Source organism: Rhinatrema bivittatum, chromosome 14 (assembly GCF_901001135.1).
Source record: "Rhinatrema bivittatum chromosome 14, aRhiBiv1.1, whole genome shotgun sequence".
NCBI classification, from domain to species: domain Eukaryota; kingdom Metazoa; phylum Chordata; class Amphibia; order Gymnophiona; family Rhinatrematidae; genus Rhinatrema; species Rhinatrema bivittatum.
The window spans coordinates 20,937,609-20,962,751 of NC_042628.1; the positions used below are offsets into that span (position 1 = coordinate 20,937,609).

The 25,143-nt window shown below is 51.1% G+C and overlaps 1 protein-coding gene across 2 annotated transcripts in view; it reads right to left on the reverse strand.

The window, feature by feature from the left end:
- LOC115075742 (multidrug resistance-associated protein 1-like) overlaps nt 1–25,143 on the reverse strand; it is a 149,241-nt gene that overhangs the window by 58,870 nt on the left and 65,228 nt on the right. The gene's annotated exons all lie outside the window — the stretch shown is intronic.

Here is a 25,143-nt window from a genome sequence, read left to right on the forward strand (position 1 = left end):
CCAAGCCATCATTCTCCCGAAACTAGACTATTGCAATTCACTTCTGCTGGGACTCCCCGCATGCTCTACCAAACCCCTCCAGATGGTCCTAAATGCCACAGCAAGAATTCTCACCAACACAAAAAAAAAAGACCACATCACCCCAATCCTCCAGCACCTCCACTGGCTTCCCATTAAATACAGGATACAGTTCAAAAGCAGCATGATGATTCATAAGGCCCTTCATAACATATCCCCACTCAACTTAACCTTCAAGCTGCAACTTCATATTTCGAATAAGCCGACTAGAAGAGCTTATCAAAACAGACTGATTACCCAGCCAGCTAAATCCTCCCTGAGAAAACGCGCTCTATCAACTGCGGGCCCGTCTCTCTGGAATTCCCTACCACCAGACCTCCGCCTTGAGCCGTGCCACATTACCTTTAAGGCGAAACTCAAGACTTGGCTCTTCCTGCAAGCATTCCCAGAGAGCTAAGAACTAGAATATTTAACACCCCAGTCCTTGGTTTTAATGTATTGTTCTCTGCCTTTAGACAAGATTATCAATTGCCTTATTTATATGCTAAAAGTTAAACTCAGTTTTGTTCTTTTACTATTTATTTAGATTAAGTGTTCTGATTTGTTCCAAGATTTGTTCCATGTAAACTGCCCCCAGCAGTTTTGTTCTTTTACTATTTATTTAGATTAAGTGTTCTGATTTGTTCCAAGATTTGTTCCATGTAAACTGCCCCCAGCAGTTTTGTTCTTTTACTATTTATTTAGATCAAGTGTTCTGATTTGTTCCATGTAAACTGGCAGTAGTTCTTACTGTTATCTGTAAACCGGAGTGATATGTATTGTATACAGGAACTCCTGGTATATAAAAACTATAAATAAATTATTTTGTCTAAAATAGACTACTGTAACGCACTCTCTTGGCATCCCCACAACACACACCAAGCCGTTACAACTATTACAAAACGCCGCCGCTCGGATACTGTCAAATTCTAAAAAAAAGAGACCATATCACTCCCACACTTATCGAACTACATTGGCTCCCAATACACTCACGAATTCTTTATAAAGCATGCTCCATCATCCACAAAAGTCTGTTAAACTCCAACCTCAATTGGATCAACCCCCCCCCTCCTCCCCCGCACCTCCAATAGACCCACCCGCCCAGCCCTCCAAGGAACCCTACGTGCCCAATCCATCAAATTCTCCTCCACTATAAGCAGAGCTTTTTCTCTCGCCGGCACCACCATATGGAACTCCTTGCCTCATGATATACGCCTGGAGACATACACATCCAAATTAAAAAAAAACTGAAAACCTGGCTCTTCCAGCAAGCCTACCCCATGTCACCCCCCACCACATAAAATTCCTCTGTAATTTATCCATCGATCTATGACTAAGAATGCCTTATGTCTGCTGATTTTTGTACATTGCTATTTGTTTATAGTTATGTTTATAGTTTGTTGTATCTATTTATTGATTTATTGATATTGCGTTGCCTAGTCAGTATTATCCACTCTCCCTGTTTAGTGTATTTATTCGGTTATATGTAAGGGCACCGCCCAAAAGTTCTTGTTTTTTGTGAACCGATGCGATGTGCGAACGGATATCGGTATAGAAGAGACTTTAAATAAATAAATAAATAAATAAAGGAAGAGGTTTATACGAAATCGTTTAGAGTTATACTACGGAAAAAAGATCTGGATATACCCAGACATTTCTCACATAATCCAAGAAAGGTGAAAAAAGCTCCTGTCTTTAAGGCCAGAAGTAGTTGTGAGGGGGGCCAGTTTTAGCCTGAGGTACCCAAGTAAATGTGTTATTAGATGTCATGAAGCAAAGTATTTCTTTATAGAACCAAATCAATTGCAGAAATTTCTAGAACCTGCTAACCCTTAGACTCCTGTAGTGTATCGTAGCAAATAATGACTCTCGCTATATTCATGTGATGCACCAATAAACTTAATTTTTTTTCGTGATAGTAAAAAACTGCTTATAGAAGATTCCCCCAAGAATTTCTTGGAACAGTAGATATGTTTAATTTATGTTATATGAAAGATTTATTCATTTGAAATTGTTTTGGTTCTTTGGTGTAAATATTGAAAAATTGAATAAATAAATGGAAAAAAAAAAGTGTCACCAACATGAAGTTTGGAAAGCTCTGGTCTAGAGGATCTGAATGAAGAGTGAGTGGTTCACGGGAACAACAGCTACTACCTGGAGATAATACAAAAAAGCGGGGAGTAGCTTGCTTGTTACGGCAGTTACTACCCCAAACCAAATAAGCCTGATACTTCACTTTCAATGCATATAAAGCATAGCTCTCTGCGTCAACGGTAGGGGGGAATGTAAAAAGGTGGATCAATATACAGGCAACAATCAACAAGGACTGAATTACATGGTCTGGGTAAACAGATAAACATGGGTGTAGCTTGGTTAATACCCCTAACTAATTAAGCTATTTCACTTAGATGCAGTTCCAACACTGCTCTCTATATTAACGGTGGGGGTGGAAGGGAAATAGAACCAAATAGGTTACTAAGGGCCAAGAGTAACAGATAAGTATGACAAAAAAAAAAAGTAAAGTACATAAGCTTGCTGGGCAGACTAGATGGGCCATTTGGTCATCTTCTGCTGTCATTTCTATGGAAGTTTCTCTTTCAGTGGGCCAAAAAGTCATTAAAATATTTGGGAATTCACCTCAATGCAAATCTGGAGGACCTTTATAACCTTAATTATGCTCCCCTCTTGAGAGCCACAGATAAAGATCTAGATAAGTGGCATAAAGGCCCATTTACGTGGATGGGGCGGGTCACGATCATCATAATGAAAGTCCTACCCCGGTATCTATACCTATTTACTACACGTCCCATATTCTTGTCATCAGCCCTTCTCCGTAAAACACAAAAGAAAATTTTTGACTTTATCTGGCGCCGCAGGCCCCCTAGGGTGGCCAGACGCACCTTACATCAAGATACGTGGAGGTTTGGGAGTGCCAGATTTCCAAGCGTACCACGCAGCCGCACAAATGAAAGCAGTAATAGATATGGCAAGGGTACATGCTCCCAAACAATGGGTCACTTCCATGGCAGCCGCGACAAACATGGAAACACACATTGCTTACCCTGGTCTTTAAGGAGCACATTACATGTTTGGGACAAATGAAAAGGCAAAGTGGCAGGGAATCACACCTTTTACAATAAAACATTTGTATAACAACAAAGAGTTTGCTATAGGCTATCAGAGGCATTTCAAGATTGGCAATTGGCAGGCATCACCACTACAGGCCACTTACGTCAGGGAGGCGAATTACTGACAATGGCGCAATTAATGGAAAAATACGCCTTAACATCGGCCAACTTTCTAATGTATGCTCTAGTCAGACATTTTATTAACGATATACGTAAAACGTAGAAACAGAGATTTGCAATTCCTTTTTGAGATTGTGCTTTGCAGCCGACACGCTAACCAAAATATATAGTATGTTGAATACAACCAGAACTCCCACTCTTAATCATATTGCCAAATGGGAAGTAGATCTAGGGGAGACCATTCCTGCCAAGTTGCAGGACACTATCTTTCAGAGAGCCAGTAAATGTTCCATATTAGCACGTATACAGGACAATAGCTATAAAATGCTTTATAGATGGCACCTAGACCCTGAAAAACTACACAGGATATTCCCCGATATCTCTAAGTGTTGGTGGGAATGCGGCGCCATGGGATCCTTCTTTCACATATGGTGGGAGTGTATAAAGATAGTCCCCTTCTGGCAACCATTAAGCAGTGGATTAACCCACTTCAAGGCATCCTTGTCAGGGGCTCCCATAGAAGGGTTGGATAAGCATCAGCAAAGGTTATGCATATATATAGTGACTGCATCACGTATAGCTATTGCCCAGCATTGGAAATCCACAGATGTACCAACTCTGCAGGAGGTGGAGCTCAAACTGCAGAGCCACCGCTGCTTGGACTTCTTGACAGCGGTGAAACATGATAGAGTGGCCTCCCATTTTCAGGTATGGCAACCGCTTAGTACATGACCAACAGCGCAATAAGAACTACAAACTAACCACCTTCTGCAATGTGTTTTGCCCAAAACTACCTGGGAAAGCGGGAATGTTCAGGCCTTCACGTAATCAGGTGAGGAGGAAAAGATCAATTCTGAAACTCAGGATGCAATAATGTTTACGGTCTTGTAATAATGTGCATTGACCTATTTATATTGATGAGTACAGTTGTGACAACAGCTCAGCACCGCTATGACCGCAAACAACCCTGTCAACGGGTGATATCGCTGGACTGCGAAGATAGACTTTGGAGAACGTCCCATGGGATGAAAAACAATAGGGTATACTTGGGAGCGGGGGGATTAAACACTACAGAATGTTGTTCATGAGGAGTAAGAGTCAATACTCCTGAAACTGTTCTATTCTCTGTTTATTTATTTATTTATTTATTTATTTACACACAGATGGAGGGCAGGGTGGGGATGGAGGGCAGGGAATGGGGATATTTCCCGGGGTGACGAGGAGAAGCGTCACTGGGGGGGGGGGGGGGGGGTGGCGGGGGCTGGGACAGGGACAGCGGCGATCCAGCTCCTGCCATTGCTGACAGAAGCTGAATCATCTGCTGCTGGCCCTGCACCAGCGCCTCCACCCTGCGGTCCAGCCGACCAATCAGTGCCAAGGCAGCATCCAGGCCTGCCTCGATTGAGGAAGGCCTGGATGCTGCCTCTTGCTCCTGGACCGCAGGTGGCGCATCACTTGAGGACTCCTCGTCCTCCTCGTCACCCCGGGAAATGGGGCAGGGAATGGGGCTGTGGTGGTGGTGGGGGCAGGGGTGGGCCTTCTGGCTCCTGAGCAGCCTCCTCGGCCTCCTCGGCCACTCCTCCTCCTCCTCGGCCTCCGCCGCCGCCTCGGCCACCTCCTCGGCCTCCGCCGCCGCCTCGGCCGGCCGCCGCCATGGCCGCCGCCTCGGCCGCCGCCGCCATGGCCGCCGCCGCCATGGCCGCCGCCTCGGCCGCCGCCGCCATGGCCGCCGCCGCCATGGCCGCCGCCTCGGCCGCCGCCGCCATAGCCGCCGCCGCCATGGCCGCCGCCGCCATGGCCTCGGCCGCCGCCTCCGCCGCCATGGCCATCTCCGCCTCGGCCTCCGCCTCGGCCTCCGCCTCGGCCTCCGCCTCGGCCTCCGCCATGGCCTCCGCCTCGGCCTCCGCCATGGCCTCCGCCTCGGCCTCCGCCATGGCCTCCGCCATGGCCTCCGCCTCCGCCATGGCCTCCGCCTCCGCCATGGCCTCCGCCATGGCCTCCGCCTCCGCCTCCGCCATGGCCTCCGCCTCCGCCTCCGCCATGGCCTCCGCCTCCGCCTCCGCCTCCGCCATGGCCTCCGCCTCCGCCATGGCCTCCGCCTCCGCCATGGCCTCCGCCTCCGCCATGGCCTCCGCCTCGGCCTCCGCCATGGCCTCCGCCATGGCCTCCGCCTCGGCCTCCGCCATGGCCTCCGCCTCGGCCTCCGCCATGGCCTCCGCCTCCGCCATGGCCTCCGCCTCCGCCATGGCCTCCGCCATGGCCTCCGCCTCGGCCTCCGCCTCGGCCTCCGCCATGGCCTCCGCCTCGGCCTCCGCCATGGCCTCCGCCATGGCCTCCGCCATGGCCTCCGCCTCCGCCACGGCCTCCGCCTCCGCCACGGCCTCCGCCACGGCCTCCGCCTCCGCCACGGCCTCCGCCTCCGCCACGGCCTCCGCCATGGCCTCCGCCTCCGCCATGGCCTCCGCCTCCGCCATGGCCTCCGCCTCGGCCTCCGCCTCCTCCATGGCCTCCGCCTCCTCCATGGCCTCCGCCTCCTCCATGGCCTCCTCCATGGCCTCCGCCTCCTCCATGGCCTCCGCCTCGGCCTCCTCCATGGCCTCCGCCTCCTCCATGGCCTCCGCCTCGGCCTCCTCCTCGGCCTCCTCCTCCTCCTCCGAGGTGGAACTGGTGTCTGAAACTGGTAATAGCAAAAGATGTTGGGGGAAACAAAGAGGAAAGGATGGAAGGAAAGATGTTTGGATAATACACAACAGATATAAATAAACCTTATCTCCACTCACAACAATTGTGGTGATGGGAAGCCAAGGAAATGGACAAGTGCACGCATGAACATGAATATTATCGATTTAGGCCGTGTAATAGTCTGTAATGTTGAGATTACTGCCTGATAATCTCCTTTTCCTTAGTGTAGACAGATGGACTCAGAACGAATGGGATAGTATCCGCGTGCTAGCAGTTGGAGACGGATCTGACGTCAGGCACGGGTGTATATATACCCCCACCGGAAGCGTAGCAACTCAGTAATCTTCCTTGCAAAAGCTGTTATGGAAATGTGTACTGACGCTCAGTAAAAAGTGAAAACAGGATTCCCCTGACCGATTGATAGGAGCTGGAGACTGCCAGCATTCACAACCGGAAGGCGTTAACACCAGGTAGAGTGTACGCTCTCATGGAACAGAAGACATGGCTTACCTTGAATCGGTGAAACCCATGTACACAGGCAGCTGGGCGGGATGCTGAGTCCATCTGTCTACACTAAGGAAAAGGAGATTATCAGGCAGTAATCTCAACATTTCCTGGCGTGTAGCCAGATGGACTCAGAACGGATGGGATGTACAAAAGCTTTACTCCCAGCCTGGGCGGGAGGCTGCCTGAGGCCCATGTAGTACCGCCCTCGCAAATGCTGAGTCCTCCCTGGCCTGGACATCCAGACGGTAGAATCTGGAGAAGGTATGGAGGGAGGACCACGTCGCCGCTTGACGGATGCCCGCAGGCGACAGTATCCTGGAGTCAGCCCAGGATGGCGCTTGTGCACTGGTAGAATGAGCCTGGACTTGTAGAGGCAGAGACTTCCCGGCTTCTACGTATGCTGCCCTGATAACTTCTTCAATCCAGCGGGCGATGGTGGGCCGCGAGGCCGCTGCACCTTGCTTCTTCCCGCTGTGCAGGACGAACAGATGGTCCGTCTTTCGTAGTTGTGTCACTTCCAGATATCTGGGCAGCATTCTGCCAATGTCGAGGTGGCGTAATAGACGCCCGTCTTCAGATTTCTTCAAACCCGCCGTGGCAGGCAAGGATATGGTTTGGTTAAGATGAAACTGTGAAACCACGTGCGGTAGAAAGGAGGGGACCGTCCGAAGAAGGATAGCCTCCGGAGTGAGTCTGAGAAAGGGATCACAGCAGGACAGTGCTTGTATCTCTGAGATGCGGCGGGCTGAACATACAGCCAGCAAGAACACCATCCTCAGGGTTAGAGAACGGAGAGACAGGCCCTGAAGGGGTCTGAAGGTGGACCCCGCAAGAAAATCCAAAACAAGGTTGAGGTTCCACCAAGGCACAGGCCACGTCAGTGGCGGACGAATATGCTTGACTCCTTGCAGGAAACGAGAAACATCTGGGTGCTTGGCGATGGTCGTGCCATCCCTCCTGGGACCATAGCAAGACAGCGCAGCCACCCGAACCTTGATGGAGCTGAGGGAGAGACCCTTCTGAAGTCCATCCTGCAGGAAATCCAACACAACAGGGATTGCGGTCGCATGTGGATTGGTGCCATGAGTGACGCACCATGCTTCGAATACCCTCCAGATGCGAACGTAGGTGAGGGAGGTGGAAAACTTGCGAGCTCGGAGGAGTGGATCAACCACGGGCTCCGAGTAACCTCTGTTCTTCAGTCTAGCCCTCTCAAGGGCCAGACCGGAAGAGAGAATTGAGCTGGATCCACGTGAAGAATGGGACCTTGATGTAGAAGGTCCCGAAGAGGAGGCAGGGGAAGTCTGCTGTGGTATTGTCCTTCCCGGCGATGTGGACGGCGGAGATGTCCTGAAGATTCACCTCCGCCCAAGTCATCAAAGAGGCGATCCCCAGAGACACCTGTCGGCTTCTGGTTCCGCCCTGACGATTGAGGTATGCCACCGTGGTGGCGTTGTCGGACATCACTCTGACCGCCCTGTTCCGCAGTCTGTGGGCAAATGGAAGGCAGGCCAATCGGACAGCCCGGGCCTCTAGACTGGTGATGTTCCACGCCGCCTCTTCCCCGTTCCACCGCCCTTGTGCGGTGAGTTCGTCGCAGCGGGCGCCCCAGCCGCTTAGGCTGGCATCCGTGGGGAGCACAATCCACGTGGGTGAGGACATCTTCGATCCCCTGCTCATGTGGTTGGACTGCAACCACCACCATAACTGAGTGCGCACACGGGTAGGTAGAGGTAGGTGCGCGGAGCAGGTCCGCAGATGGGGACACCAGCAAGAGAGCAGGGCGTGTAGGCGAGGCCTCATATGGGCCCTCGCCCAGGGCACCACTTCCAGGGTGGATGCCAGGAGACCAAGAACCTGCAGATAATCCCAGGCGGTGGGTCGACTGGCTCCCATCAAAGACTGGATATGCTGCTGAAGGTGCAACGTCCTCTAGGTAGTGAGACCGATCGTGGCTGCCCGGGTGTCGAACTGTATTCCCAGGTATTCCAGGGACTGGGAAGGCTGTAGGCAGCTCTTGCCGAGGTTGAGAACCCAGCCCAGGCTTTCCAGAAGGGCCATCACCCTGTCGGTGGTCCAAAGGCTCACCCCTCGAGACTTTGCCCTGATCAGCCAGTCGTCTAGGAAGGGATGGACCAGGAGTCCTTCCCGCCGGAGCGCCGCCGCTACTACTACCACCACCTTGGTGAATGCGCTGATGATCCGGACGGATCGAGATATGCAGGTATGCCTCTGACAGGTCTAATGCCGTGAGGAATTCCCCTGGCTGTACTGCGGCCTTGACGGAGCGTAGAGCGTCCATGCGAAACCGCGGGACCCGTAAGTAGCGATTGACAGACATGAGGGCCAGGACGGGCCAAAAGGGACCCCCTTTCTCGGGAACAATGAAATAGATGGAACAATGGCCAGAATTCACTTTCCAGGCAGGTACTGGGACGATGGCTGTCAAGGACATGAGTCTCGCCAGGGCAGCTTCCAATGCTGCCTCCTTGTGTGCGGGACACGAAGATACCACAAACGTGTCCGGAGGGAGATGATGAAAGTCCAGATAATATCCCTCCCGGATAACGGCGAAGACCCACTGGTCCGATGTAATCTCGACCCATCTGGGGTAGAAGAGGGTCAACCTGCCCCCTATGGCTCCGGCCCCCAGATGAATCGGCGGATTCACATTGGGAGGCGCGGCCGGGACCTGAACCCGGGCCCGCTCCCCTCCTGCGCTGCTTGGTCCGAAAGGACTGATTCCCGGCTGTAGGACGTGGTGCCAGGTAACGACTCCCGCAAGGAACGAAACACTGGGAACTCCTGCCCCTGGAGGGCCTTGGAAAGGCGCGCTGGCCCCTTCGGAACCGATCGTCCGGCAATCCGGGCACTGGAGAGGCGCCCCATGCACAGGCCAGTTTATCAAGGTCGCTGCCAAATAGAAAGGAGCCCTTGAAGGGCAATCTGGTGAGGCGGGATTTAGAAGGCGCATCAGCCGACCATCTTCGGATCCAGAGCTGCCTCCTGGCCGCTACGGAGGATGAAATCCCTGTAGCGGTTGTCCCTACCAGGTCGGATGCCACATCCGTAAGGAATGAAAGAGCAGAATCCATGTCCGCCGCTGGAGCGTTGTACCTAACCTGTGACAAACAGGCACGCGTCACCACCGTGCAGCAGGTGGCGATCCGTAAAGATAAAGCCGCCACTTCAAAGGCCTGACGCAGAATAGCGTCCAGTCGATCGTGCGGCTCCCTGAGGGCCGTCCCCCCGTCAACTGGAATGGAAGTGCGCTTGACCATCGCGCTAATTAAGGCGTCCGCCCGAGGGCACGCCAGCAGGACCTGGATAGCCGGCGCCAATGGGTACATGCTCGTCAGAGCCCGACCCCCTTTGAAGGCCGCCGCTGGAGCTGCCCATTCTAAAGCAATCAGGTGTTGTGTCGCCTGTAAGAATGGAAAATGGCGGGCCGTAGGATGAAGACCTTCCAGTAGGGGGTTCTGCGCAGAGGGAATCGAAGCGCCGGGACCTGTAACATCCAAATCCGCCAGACCCTGAGACACCAGGTCGGAGAGATCCTCCTTAGGGAAGAACCGCCTCATGGTTCGATATGGCTCAGTCCCTGGAGGGGGCCCCCCTCGTCCGGGAGGACAGACTCGTCCTGCGAGACCTCCTGGTCTGACGGATCTGGGCTATCCATCGGTGGGAAGTCCCGCTCGCGAGAAGGTAGTGAAGGCCCAGGAACCGGATCCGCAGGAGCCGCCACCGAAGCAGCCGTCGCAGGCGCCGCCACCGCAGGAACCACAGGAACCGTAGGGCCTGGATGGGCAGCCGTTTGCATCTGTACAAAAGCATGAAGTCCCTTAAAGAGAGCCACCCAGGAAATGGAAGCCCCTGGGGAACTGTCCACCAATCGTGGTGGAGACAGGTCCTGGCCCGAGGGTCGCAGGGCCCCCTCACATTGGGCACACAGAGAATCTGGCTCATCACTGCGCGTGGCCCGAAGGTGGCATGCGGAGCAGAGGCCAAGGGCTGCAATGCCCGAAGCAGGGGGCGCCGTCGCGGAAGACTCCGCCACTTTCTGCGCCATGGAACAAAAGGTGCTCACAAATAATATGCGGCAGCAATAGGCTCTCAATAGCAATAGGCGCTCAATAGCAATAGGCGCTCAATAGCAATAGGCGCTCAATAGCAATAGGCTCCCAAAAATAGGCTCTCAATAGCCATAGGCGCTCAATAGCAATAGGCTCTCAAAAATAGGCTCTCAATAGCAATAGGCGCACAATAGTAATAGGTGCCCAATAGCAATAGGCTCTCAAAAAGAGGCTCTCAATGGCAATAGGCTCTCAATAGCAATAGGTGCCCAATAGCAATAGGTGCCCAATAGCAATAGGTGCCCAATAGCAATAGGCTCTCAAAAATAGGCTCTCAATGGCAATAGGCGCACAATAGCAATAGGTGTGCAATAGCAAATAGGCTTTCAAAAATAGGCTCACAATAGCAATAGGTGCTCAATAGCAATAGGCTGTCAAAAATAGGCTCTCAATAGCAATAGGTGCTCAATAGCAATGGGCGCTCAAAAATAGGCTCACAATAGCAATAGTAATAGCAATAGGCTCTGAAGAGCAATATGCGCTTAATAGCAATAGGCGCGCAACAAGAAGAGGCGGCAGCACTAGGCGCTTAGTGTGCCCTCAATAGGCACTCAGCGACAAGCGACCAGCAATATGCATGCAATAGGCATTCAATACGCATTCAGTAACAATCGGCCAGCAATATGCGCTTAATAAACAGTCAATAAGCTTTCAATAAGAAGCGGTCAGCAATAGGCGCTAAATAGGCATTCAATAAGCTTTCAGTAATAAGCGGCCAGCAATATGCACTTAATAGGCATTCAATAAGCATTCAGTAATAAGCGGCCAGCAATATGCTCTTAATAGGCATTCAATAAGCGGTCAGCAATATGCTCTTAATAGGCATTCAATAAGCGTTCAGTAATAAGCGGCCAGCAATATGCTCGTAATAGGCATTCAATAAGCTGTCAGTAATAAGCTGCCATCAATATGCACTTAATAGGCATTTAATAAGCTTGTCAGTAATAAGCGGTCAGCAATACGCTCTTAATAGGCATTCAATAAGCTTTCAGTAATAAGCGGCCAGCAATATGCTCTTAATAGGCATTCAATAAGCTTTCAGGAAGAAGCTGCCAGCAATATGCACTTAATAGGCATGCAATAAACTTTCAGTAATAAGCGGCCAGCAATATGCTCTTAATAGGCATTCAATAAGCTGTCAGTAATAAGCGGTCAGCAATACGCTCTTAATAGGCATGCAATAAGCTTTCAGTAATAAGCGGCCAGCAATATGCTCTTAATAGGCATTCAATAAGCTGTCAGTAATAAGCGGTCAGCAATATGCTCTTAATAGGCATGCAATAAGCTTTCAGTAATAAGCGGCCAGCAATATGCTCTTAATAGGCATTCAATAAGCTGTCAGTAATAAGCGGTCAGCAATATGCTCTTAATAGGCATTCAATAAGCTTTCAGTAATAAGCGGCCAGCAATATGCTCTTAATAGGCATTCAATAAGCTGTCAGTAATAAGCGGTCAGCAATATGCTCTTAATAGGCATTCAATAAGCTTTCAGTAATAAGCGGCCAGCAATATGCTCTTAATAGGCATTCAATAAGCTTTCAGTAATAAGCGGCCAGCAATATGCTCTTAATAGGCAGTCAATAAGCTTTCAGTAAGAAGCGGTCAGCAATATGCCGAAACAAAGCCAAGGAGGAAACAAAAGCCGCGCCTATTACGGGCGCGGAGTACCTGAGCCAGGCCCTACGAGGGCGTCCTCCACGGCGTGCCATGCCGCCGATCCTCTGCGCTTCGGAGACCCGTAGGAAGAGACGTACTCCGTACCAGGTTCGGCGTCCCAGCTGGAACACAGGTGGTCTCCGGCAGCGGGGGAAGGGATCACCTCACCACCGCAATTTGAGGAAATGCACCCGCTACCTCGTCCACGCCGGGACCGAGGGCCTCGTATACCTCACGCGGACTGTGTCCGGGGACTGTGCCACTGCCGCGCTTCGGCAGGACCGAGGACTTTCCCACCGGGGGAGCACGTTAATCACCCCGGGAGCTCGCTGGGGGAGGAACCCGTGGGTATCTACCGCAGGAGCGCGGGGCTCGCAGTCGAAGAGACAGGAAAAAACGAATCTAGAATGAGAAGAAAAGAGAAAAATTAAAGTAGTCTTGGAAAGCACGCTCAACTAGCGTGCAGGCACTCCAAACTGCTTTGGAGACGGAAATTACTGAGTTGCTACGCTTCCGGTGGGGATATATATACCCCCGTGCTGACGTCAGATCCGTCTCCAACTGCTAGCACGCGGATACTATCCCATTCGTTCTGAGTCCATCTGGCTACACGCCAGGAAATTCCTAATATACTCACCATCCGGGTGCCTAAGTCTGTTGCGGAGGGCCAGGAGCCACTCCCTCTCCTCCCGCCGCAGGCGCCTGGCCCTCTTCTTCAACGCCTCTACCTGGCGACAGAAATATAAAATGCAATCATTACCTTATGCACTACAGTATTTAATGCTGGGCCTGCACCTCCCACCTATCGTACAATTCGAGGCCTCAGCTATACTCACCTCCCTGGGATAAGAGGCTTGGGCGTTAAATCTCGCCCTGAGCGCCTGCCAGGCAGCCTCTGATTCAACCTGGTTCCGCAGGCGCCCAGGGCGATAAAACAGGCGGTCTTCATCTTCAACAATAAGATGCGCTAGAAGTTCTACATCCCGTGGTGTAAAATTTGGGAGGCGTCCTCTCCTATAAAAAGGCAACATTGCAAATATTACACAGGCCCTAAAACACCAATACACTTCCTATTAGGAAAACAGAACAAGCCAGGCTGCTGTGGATCCCTGCATGCACGCTAGCAGACTACCTCACCTCACTCACATAGACAGAACCTCAAGAAATATAGAATAAAGAGACTAGAAAGCAGAACTAGAAATGTGCATACAAAATGTGAACTGGAAACCAGAAGTCAGAGCGTATGCACTACAACAATGGAAAATCAAACATTACATTCCTCATAAAACTTTAAACAATAAAACCAAGAAATAAACACATCAAAATAGTAGAACCATACTAATAAAAAGAATATTTTAACACAGCTGATGAATAGAATATTCAGTAATGAAAAGCTAATATAATTTCCAAAAACTCAGTAAAATATTCCATACACCCAAACATTAAAACCAATAAGAATTTTAAAAGTCCTCCGAGAAGCACCTGGGAATTTTCATTTCCAGTCACCTTAAAACTGTCATTGATTAATGGGGGTGGGACTGAGGATGCACAAACTTTTCGCTTCTCTCTCACACACACACACCACATACACGCATGCTCATTCATGCACACACTCCCTCTCACTTACACAAGCTCACATACGCACAAGCTCCCTCTTACACATGTTCCTTCTCACTCACACTGACACTGCTCTCTCAAATACAGACACACAAGCTCACATACATTGGGCCTCTAACTCCTGTCCACCAGCAATCCCAGGCCCTCCTCTTCATTCCAGCTGCCCTATGGGTTGGAACTGCCAGGCTGAATTGGCCTCCTCTCCGTCTGGGCAGCCAGAGGGGTGGGAACTGCCAGACTGCCATAGCTAGAAGCTGAGTTTGGATCCACCAGGGCCTCACAGCCGCCAGTGGATTGGGGTCCACTTGGTGGCATGTGGCATCTTTACCTTGGCTGCCCATGGTCTGGGGGTCCATTGGCTAGCCCATGGCATCTTCTGCACCTTGGATGCCTGTGAGTTGGGGGTCTGCTGGGCAGTCCGCAGCCTCCTAACTGGCTGCAGGTGGCCCCTAAACCACTGCCCCCCCTATCCAAAGCCACTTTCATCCTGGTTTTACTTGTTGGTGCAAATGCATGGCTTGCACAGTGGGTTGCAACAACCCTGCAGGGAAGGAGTAGAAGAACATGAGAAAACATTTACTGGTGGACGACGCATGGAATACTCTACCAAGGGAGGCACCGACAAGTAAAACCAGGATGAAAGTTAAAAATGAGAACAGTGCTAAAGGACCAGTGGGAAGCTGTGAAAGGAAGGGACATACCCAAAGCAGCTCTAGAGGGCAGTTTTGGGAGAAGGGTTGAGAGCTGATGTTTGTTTTGGCAATGGGAATTTACAAGTGGTAGAAAACTAGAGATAACCTCAGTCTGCTCTTTATCTGTTTAAGCTTCACTTCCTTAGCCATGAAAACTGTGGAATCCCTGTGTGACCTCCGACCGTCCTAGACCCAAACTAAGCGCACTTTCTGCACAGAGCGGGCCGGCCTGTTTATTCTCCTCTCTGTTGTGCGATGGTAGATGCTTGGGCCACTCTGCAAGCCCTGTACTGCTCTCCTGCTGCTGCTCCTCACCTGTGCTATATTCCCCGCTCAACAGAAATGAGCCAGCAAGGCAGAATAGCAGCAAACCCAAAGGGCTAAAATACAATTTGGGATCTTGGGGAGAAATTTTAGTTGAGCTGAGAGGGGAAAACGCTTGCATTTGTGGTCTTACTTCCTGCTTGTCCCTGCTCTACTCATGCAGAGACAAATAGAGACCGGAAAGGCGACCAATCTGCAAAGCTATCGACGCTCTGGGGCAAGAGCACGTTCCAAAACAGAGGAAGAGTCCTAAAGCTCCCATTCATTCAGACACGAACTGGAAATCAGTACAAGGAATGTTACAAAGTTGGAGGATAACCTGCTCCCTGGGCTGGATGGGCATGGAGAAGTGGCGAATCCACGTTTTGTCAGGTTCTGAAGAGCGCCAGTCACTGCAACGACTGGGGAGAGTGAGAAGGCGGCAAACCCTGGGTAATGCTGAATGAAGACTCAAGCTGCAACCCTAGAGGGAGCAGGAAGAAACTGCCAGACCACAAATAAAGAAATAAAAGGCTGGCGGATACAGTCAGTTTGTCAGAAAAAGCTGAAAGCTTCTTTATTTTTTTTGGCTGAGGGAGGGGCAGCAGATTCCACTTGCTCCTTTGCACTTCCAGTTTGTTTGGAACCAGGGTTGGGATCTGGGGGCAACGACCCTGTTTTATAACCCCTCTCAACTCACTTAACCCAGGCAAGTCCTCAGCCAAGAGCCAGGCACCAGGATTCTTGCCAGAGCCCCGGAGTCATTAGCTCTAAACCCACCACAAGCTGTCGCCATTACACTCCATCCCCCAGGGCTGTGAACACAGCCTCTGCAACGTGTCTAGTCCCTGGAGCAGAATCGAACCCAGGCTCTCCGTCAGGCCAGACTCAGCAGGTGGCTTACTGGACCCGCTGACATCGCCCACCACCTCAGCCAGCTGCAACTTAAACAGAGCACTCATCCAAGAATCCCAATGTAGAGCGCAGAGGAGTGTGATTCTTCCAGATAGATAAACAATCATATCTGGTCAGGCAGCACAGACGGAGGCACCACCACCTGTTCTGTTGAAGGAATAGTCTTTGCAACTTTAGCTTCTGCATGGCAAACACCAACTGGTCCACTGGAAACTGGTTTGAGTCCAGTAGTATCCATTAGAGCTTACACTGGGAATACTGCCACACAATGTAGAGATTACTTACCTGATAATCTCCTTTTCCTTAATGTAAGGAGATGGACTCAAAACAAATAGGTATAGTGTGCTCGTGCTAGCAGTTGGAGACTGATCTGACGTCAGCACGGGTACATATACCCCCACAGAAGTGAAGCAACTCAGTAATCTTCCTTGCAAAAGCTGTTATGGATATCTGTGTACTGACCGATCAATTAATTTAAACAGGATTACCCTGACCGATTGATAGTAGCTGGAGACTGCCAGCGTTCCCAACCGGAAGGCGTCGACACCCGGTAGGGTGGATGCTCTTATGTAAGAAAATAACATGGCTTACCTTGAATCTGTGAAACCCATGTATACCAGCAGCTGGGCGGGTTGCTGAGTCCATCTGCATACACTAAGGAAAAGGAGATTATCAGGTAAGTAATCTCTACATTTCCTAGCGTGTAGCAGATGGACTCAAAACAAATGGGATGTACAAAAGCTACTCCCGGACTGGGCGGGAGGCTGCCCGAGGACCGTGTAGGATTGCCCTCGTGAATGCTGTGTCCTCCCTGGCCTGGACGTCCAGACGGTAAAATCTGGAGAAGGTATGGAGGGAGGACCACGTCGCCGCTTTACATATCTCTGCAGGTGACAGCATCCTAGTTTCTGCCCAAGAGGCCGCCTGCGCTCTGGTAGAATGCACCTTGACCTGTAGAGGCGGTGATTTCCCGGACTCTACGTAGGCCGCCCTGATAACCTCTGATCCAGCGGGCGATGGTTGGCCGAGAGCCCGCTTCCCCTTGCTTCTTCCCGCTGTGAAGGACGAACAGATGGTCGGTCTTTCGTACTGCTTCTGTCATTTCCAGGTATCTGGGCAGCAATCTGCCGATGTCAAGATGGCGTAGCAAACGCCCTTCTTCAGACTTCTTCAAACCTGCCGTGGTTGGCAAGGATATGGTTTGGTTGAGGTGAAATTGTGAGACTACTTTGGATAAGAAGGAGGGAACCGTGCGAAGATGGATAGCCTCCGGAGTGATTCTAAGAAATGGATCACGGCAGGACAGCGCTTGTAGCTCTGAGATGCGGCGTGCTGAACACACTGCCAGCAAGAACACCATCTTCAAAGTTAGTGAATGGAGAGACAGGCCCCGGAGGGGTCTGAAGGTGGATCCTGCGAGGAAATCCAAAACTAGGTTGAGGTTCCACAGGGGCACTGGCCACTTCAGTGGCGGACGAATGTGCTTGACTCCTTTCAGGAAGCGTGAAACATCTGGGTGCATGGCAATGGTGTTGCCATCCCTCCTGGGACCGTAGCAGGACAGTGCAGCCACCTGAACCTTGGAGCTGAGGGAGAGACCCTTCTGAAGCCCATCCTGCAGGAAATCCAGAACGATAGGGATTGTGGCTGCATGTGGATTGGTGCCATGAGTGTCGCACCAGGCTTCAAATACTCTCCAGATCCTTATGTAGGTGAGGGATGTGGAAAACTTGTGTGCTCGAAGGAGTGTATCTATTACCGGCTCCGAGTAACCTCTTTTCTTCAGTCTAGCCCTCTCAATGGCCAGACCGTAAGAGAATTGAGCTGGATCCTCGTGGAGGATGGGACCTTGACGTAGCAGGTCCCTGTGAGGAGGCAGGGGAAGGGGCTCCCCTGCCAGTAGTCTTCTCAAGTCCACGTACCAGGGTCTTCTTGGCCAGTCTGGTACCACTAGAAGAACTAGGCCTTTGTGCCGCTGAATCTTGTGTAGAATGGCCCCCAGCAGGGGCTACGGAGGAAAGGCATATAGGAGGATCCCTGGAGGCCACGGCTGAACCAGGGCGTCGATCCCATGAGAGAACAGATCCCGCTTGCGGCTGAAGTACCTGGGTACCTGAGCATTGAACCTGTCCGCGAGGAGGTCCATGCCCGGAGTCCCCCATCGATCCACAATCATCTGGAAGGCTGTGGGGGACAGCTGCCATTCTCCCGGATTTAGGCTCTCTGCTGAGAGTCTGCCGTGGTGTTGTCCTTCCCAGCAATGTGGACGGCGGAGATGTCCTGGAGATTCGCTTCCGCCCAAGCCATCAGCGGGGCTATCTCTAGGGATACCTGTTTGCTTCTGGTTCCGCCCTGTCAGTTGATGTATGCCACTGTGGTGGCGTTGTCGGACATCACCTTGACTGCTCTGTTCCGCAGTCTGTGAGCAAATCGTAGGCAGGCTAACTGGACTGCCCGTGCCTCTAGTCGGTTGATGTTCCACCCCGACTGTGTTCCACCGCCCTTGAGCGGCGAGCTCTTCGCAGTGTGCTCCCCATCCGCTCAGACTGGCATCTGTAGTGAGCAAGATCCACGTTGGGGATGATATCCTTGACCCCCGGCTCATGTGGTTGGACTGCAACCACCACCGTAGCTGGGACCGTGCTCTGGCTGGCAGAGGTAGATGCACGGTGTAATTCCGGAACCGTGGGCTCCATCGAGAGAGGAGGGAGCGTTGCAATGGTCTCATATGGGCCCGCGCCCATGGCACCACTTCCAGGGTGGATGCCATGAGACAGAGGACCTGCAGGTAATCCCAAGCTGTGGGCCGGGTGGCACTCAGCAAGGACCGTAGACGAGTCTGGAGTTTTAATCTTCTCTTGGAGGTTAGGCTGACTTTGTCTGCCTGGGTGTCGAACCGGACTCCCAGGTATTCTAGTGATTGGGAAGGCTGTAGGCAACTCTTGTTTAGGATTTGACTACCCATCCCAAGCTTTCCAGAAGGGAGACCACTCTGTTGGTTGCCCGATTGCTCTCCTCTCGTGACTTTGCCCTGATCAGCCAGTCGTCTAGGTAGGGATGGACGAGGATTCCTTCCCGTCTGAGCGCCGCTGCTACCACTACGATCACCTTGTAAAGGTCCGCGGCGCCGTGGCTAACCCGAAGGGCAGAGCCCAGAACTGGAAGTGCCGTTCCAGAACCTTGAAGCATAGGTAGCGCTGGTGATCCCGATGGATCGGGATATGCAGGTAGGCTTCCGACAAGAACAGGGCTGTGAGAAATTCTCCTGGCTGTACTGCGGTCCTGACTGACTGCAGAGTTTCCATGCGAAATCTCGGGACCCTTCAGTATCGGTTGACTGACTTGAGGTCCAAAACAGGTCTGAAAGTGCCCTCTTTCTTGAGTACCATGAAATAAATGGAATAATGCCCAGAATTCCTTTCCCATGCAGGTACTGGGATTATGGCTTTCAAGGACAGGAGCCTCGCCAGGGTAGCTTCTAATGCCGCCTTCTTGGGGAATGGACACGGAGATTCCACAAACCTGTCCGGAGGGATGCGATGGAAATCTAGGTAATACCCCTCTCGGATGATGGCGAGGACCCACTGGTCCGATGTAATCTCGACCCATCTGGGGTAGAAGAGGGTTAACCTGCCCCCTATGGCTTCGTCCCCCGGATGGATCGGCTGATTCTCATTGGGGGGTGTGGCCGGGTCCTGAACCCAAGCCAGCTTCCCTCTTGTGATGCTTGGTCCGAAAGGACTGTTTCCTGGCCTGAGGACGAGGTGCCTGGTAGCGACTCCTAAAGGGATTGAAGCGTTGGGAGCTTCTACCTCTGGATGGCCTCTGATAAGGTCGCTGGCTCCTAGGGGTGTGCATTCGTATTGACCGCATATGTAAAACGCTACTTTTTTTTTTTTTTTTTTTTTAAACTTAAAAAAAGTGACGGGGCGTATACGAGCGGATTTCCAACATATTCAACATAGCTATGTTGGATACGGCGAACCGCCATGCGCGCGCTTTCTGGTCGCCATTAGCTGCGAGCTCGGAGCCCCGGATTACCTGAAAATGGCGGCGCCCCTGCGGTAACCATGCCGACCTGTCTGACCCTGTCCTGTGAGTCGCAGTGACTCACAGGAAAGGGTGGGACAGGTCAGCATGGATACCGGAACGCAGCGAATCTGCGTTCACGTTTTCAGAGAAGCACTGAATGCAGCGAATCGCGCTGTCATTCAGTGCTTCTCTGAGGATTTCCTGACGAGCCAGCACTATAAAAGCAGCAGCAGCACGAGGAATCACGGACATTTTCAGCGATTGTGTTGGGAGGTGGGCTTGGGATCGGGCTGGGTGCAGGCTCAGGCAGGCTGAGGCAGACAAGAAAGCAGAACCAGATTTGATAGACAACACAGAACAGATTCTTTGTTAGGGAAAAAAAAAAAAAAAAAGAACATTGTTATTGAGTGAGTCTGTTCATTTTATCCTGGGCAGTGCCAGGCAGGGCTGGCAGTACTCTGCCTCATATCTACTTAAAAGGAAGCTGGTTCTCTGTGCACTCACTGCACACACACAGACAGACACATTCCGTGCATTGCCAGGCAGGCAGTGGGCATAAACAGAGTGAAGATTGGCCTTCAGCGAGTCTGTTCAATTTGCTATTTTTAAACAGACTTAAAAGCATTGTCCTTGAGTGGGTCCGTTCATTTTGTTATTTTAAAGAGAATGAGCATTCATCTTGAGTGGGTCTGTTCATTTTGTTATTTTAAACAGACCGAACATTATTATTGTGGGACAGTGGGCAGTGTTACCACTAGTACTCATTGACATTAAATCCATAATGTCAGGGAAAGAGAGATGCAAGCGACTTAGTGGGAATGGCAGCGGAGGCACCGCAAAAGACACCAGTGCAACACCACCAGTACAGCTAAAAAGGCAACTGTCGCAATCAAACGTCTTTGTAGGGGATGGCAGTTCCATGGCAAAAAAAAAAAAAAGAAATCAGACCATGAAACTTTGCAATCGCCACCACGTGTTTCTGGCCCTGTAGTTTTGGAGGAGAGTGAAGATGAGGCACAGTCTAGCCAGACAAAAGTTGCACACCCAAGAGCAGCCAGGGGACAGAAGTGTCCAGCTAAACTTCGCGGTGACAAGGTAGCGCTGGCACTGTTAGCTTCTGATTCAGAAGAAGAATCTTCTTGGATGGAATTCTCATCAGAAATGGAAGATGTAATACCTGAGGAATCTTCGGTAGAATTGTCAGTTACTCCTGTTTTAGCCTCCACCTCCAGAACTCTGCGGCAGGGGAGACATTCCACTGATATAGAGGAGGAGGAAGAGCTGTCAGAAGGGAGATAGAGGGTGACTGTTGCCCCCGCTGGCATTGCTTCGCCGGGTGCAGTGGGTGCACCACCCACACCCAGTAGTACCTCAACTCCAGTGCCACCATCCACCCCCAGGGTGGGAAAGAGGAGGATCACAAAAGAAATCTGCGATCTGGGCACATTTTAAAGTGACAGAAGACCGACGTTATGCTCGGTGTAATTACTGTGCCAGGGATATTAGCAGAGGCAAGCAACTGGGACATCTATCAAATTTTGGCATGGAGCATCATATTAAGAGGCAACACCCAACAAGATTACTGCCATCTGGGGATGGTGGCAGTTTCCGTCGGGGGACCCCTTCCCCTTCCAACCAGGGTGCAGTGGTAGGAAAGCAGAGTCAGCCCACGCCCTCATACCCTTCTAGCAGTCAGGCGGCAGGCCAGCAACCCACTGACACGTGGCAGAAGCGACAATGCACCATGGAGGAAATGGGGTGGAGTGCGGTAACGCTATCCCGGGGTAGGAGGCAGGCAGCCGCAAAAGTTGTAACCAGGAGCATTGGGGAAATGATTGCCCTTGATGACCAGCCCCTGCAGTTAGTGGAGAATGTGGGTTTCAAACGTTTTTTGAAAGTCGTACTTCCAAATTACAAAGTCCCCTCCAGAACCACATTTAGTAGAAAGGTCATCCCCAGCCTGTACAAGCACTGTCTCAGTCGCTTGCAAGCACTGCTAGGTAAGGCAGACAGAATAATGCATTTCACCTGCGATATCTGGACCGCCATGAATGCTGCACACTCTTACCTCTCTCTGACAGCACACTGGTGGGACATGGCAGAGGCAGGGGCAGCCAGCAGCTCTATTACTGAACAAGCATCAGGGTGGAGGTGGGCTTTACTGCACACCCACCTGACGGACCATTCCCATACCGCTGCCAATATTCTAGCATGCATCAGAAAGATGCTGGCGAGCTGGCAAGTACACCAGCGAGACAGTAAAACGCGGGCAGGCTTTTTTGTCACAGACAACGGTGCAAACATGGTTAAGGCAATAAGCGATGGGCGGTTTAAGAACATCCGATGTTTTGCACACACTCTGCATCTGGTAGTGAAGTCAGGTCTGGGCTTGGAGTCCAAGGACAAGGAGACTGAATACCTGCGTAGGTTAATACACAAGTGCAGGAACATAGCAGCACACTTCCACAGAAGTGTCAGGGCGGGGCAGGTTCTCCGGGAAAAGCAGACTGATTTGGATATGCCTCAGAAGCGTCTCATTCAAGACGTTGCCACCCGGTGGAATTCCACCTTTATGATGCTGGAGAGGTTACTGGAGCTGCAGACACCCCTTCATGAACTTTCTGGTACAATAGACATAGGTGTACAGAATCCCCTAGGGCATCACGATTGGTTAGTCATGAGTCAGCTGGTAAAAATCCTGCAGCCCTTCAAGGATGTCACGGAGGAGCTGAGTTCCAGAAGTTCCACCTTGGCTGACATCATCCCTATAGTGAAATTCCTGGATGACCATTTGGAGGGCATTAAACGGCAAGAGGGAATGACTGCTGAGGTGCTGCAGTGTGTGGACGTTTTGCAGCAGCAGGTGAAAGACAGATTAAGGCCTTTAACAGAGGATAGCACATACATGCTTGCCTCTGTCTGTGATCCCCGTGTGAAAGGTAAACTCGCCCTACAGACCAATTGTCTGTCATTTGTGAAGGAGCTGTTAGCACAGGTCCGTGAACAGGAGCGCCATAGGCGGAGACAGATTAGGCTTGAAGCACAGGTGGAAACAGCAGGCACGTCACAGAGTTGTGCTGCTGCTAGCCCTGGCAGGAGAAGGACTGTCAGTGACAGATACTATTATTAGTGCCTCCTCCTCCACGTCAGAATGCCCAAGGCATGTTGGCCATAAAGATACATCAGTTGTGCAACGGGCGAGAGAGAAAGTAACTGGATTGAGTGACTCTCAGCCCTCCCAAGCACAGGAGGAGACAGCAGCAGAGCTGTCAGTGACATGGTATCTCTCAGAGCCGATAGAGAACACGCAGACAGATCCGCTCGCATATTGAGCACACAAGTCCACTGTCTGGCCACACCTAGCCAAAGTGGCTGAAGGATATCTGTCATGTCCACCAACCAGTGTGCCCAGTGAACGTGTCTTTTCAATGACGGGATATCATGAGCCCTCACCCCTCAAGGCTGTCACCAGTCTTGATGGAAATGCTAGTGTTTTTGAAAGTTAACCTGCCATTGCTTGGCTTTCCCGATTTTCCTTGTGAATGGCAAGATGAATAAAAGCTATTGAAAGGAGCCTTGTAGCAGTTCCAATTGCCTCCTATGCTCAAGATAATGTAAGCACTGCAGCACATGTTCTTGACATGAATCGCTGTGCTTGACCGGCGTCTACTGTGCAGCCCTTGTGTTCCTACAAGTGTTATACCTCCATGGTTGTGCCTGTTCCTCCAGGCCTTGTGTCCCTAGCTGGGATTGACCTCTGTCCTCTAATGATGTGCCTGTTCCTCCAGGCCTTGTGTTCCCACAAGTGTTTTAACTCAGTTGCTGTGCCTGCCTGTTCATCCAGGCCTTGTGTTCCTACTGGTGTTTTAACTCCATTGCTGTTCCATTTTGTTATTTTAAACAGACTGAGCATTCTTCTTGAAGGCTGAGGTGGAGAAGGGTTCCATGTGAACAGCAGTTCAACATGGGTCAGTCGGTCCTAAGACATAGGCGAGAGCCGTTCGGAAGGGACGGGCGAAGGCCTCCGTCGCCCTGGGCCGATCGAAAGGGAGTCGGGTTCAGATCCCCGAACCCGGAGTGCCGGAGATTCGGCGCTGGGCTCTTCCCTCTTCACTCGCCGTTACTGAGGGAATCCTGGTTAGTTTCTTTTCCTACGCGGCTTGTGTCCCTAGGGGGGGATTGACCTCTGTCCTCGAATAATGTGCCTGTTCCTCCAGGCCTTGTGTTCCTACTGCTGTTTTAAGTCCATTGCTGTGCCTGCCTGTTCATCCAGACCTTGTGTTCCCACACGTATTATTATTTCTGAGAGATCTTCCAATTCCTCTCTCATCAGCTGAAGTGCATATTAAGTAGGGTAGCAAACTAGTAAATTAGGAGAATATTGGAGGGGCGAAGTTCCATATTCAAAGCAGAGTAGTTGTACTTATCTAGTGAAAGTTTGAAGGATCAGGGAAGGCTTGTAAGAAGAGCCAAGTTTTGAGTTTGTTTTTAAATGTTGGTAGGCACGGTTCTATTCTGAGTTCTGCAGGAAGGTGGTTCCAGATGGCTGGACCTGCTGTAGGAAAAGCTCGGTTTCTGGTAGAGATGAGTCGTGTGGCTTTAGATGGTGGGGCTTGTAGTGCTCCTTTGTAGGTTTCTCTCATTGGTCTGTTGGAAGTGTGGAGTTTGAGTGGGAATTCGAGGTCGAGATGGAGGAGGCTATGAATTGATTTGTGAATTAGAGTTAGAGCTTTGTGTAGAGCCCTGTGACTGACTGGTAACCAATGTAAATTACGGAGGATGGGCGTAATATGGTCTCTCTGGTTGGTGCTTGTCAAAATTCTAGCTGCGGCATTCTGTATCATCTGTAAGGGCTTGGTTGTTGAGTTGGGTAGGCCAATGAGGAGAGCGCTGCAGTAGTCAATTTTGCCAAATATTAGGGATTTGAGAACAGTCCTGAAGTCATGAAAATATAGGAGAGGTTTGAGTCCTTTTAACACCTGAAGTCTGCACTCTTTAGTTGTGGTTTTCATCATATTCTTTAGGTGAAGACGGTTGTCTATAATTACTCCAAGGTCTCTCACATGAGTGTGGGTGAGAAGGTGTTTGTGATGGATCTGAGACGGGAGGTTTTCTTGGTTGGAGGAAATGAAGAGGAGTTCTGTCTTAGAGGCATTGAGGACCAGGTTTAGACTGTTGAGGACATTAGTGATGGCTTCTTGTAAGCTGCTGTTCCAGAGTGCGATGGCTTTTTAATAGATTCTGTTATGGGAATAAGAATCTGAACATCGTCTGCATAGATGTAGTGAATGAGGTTAAGAC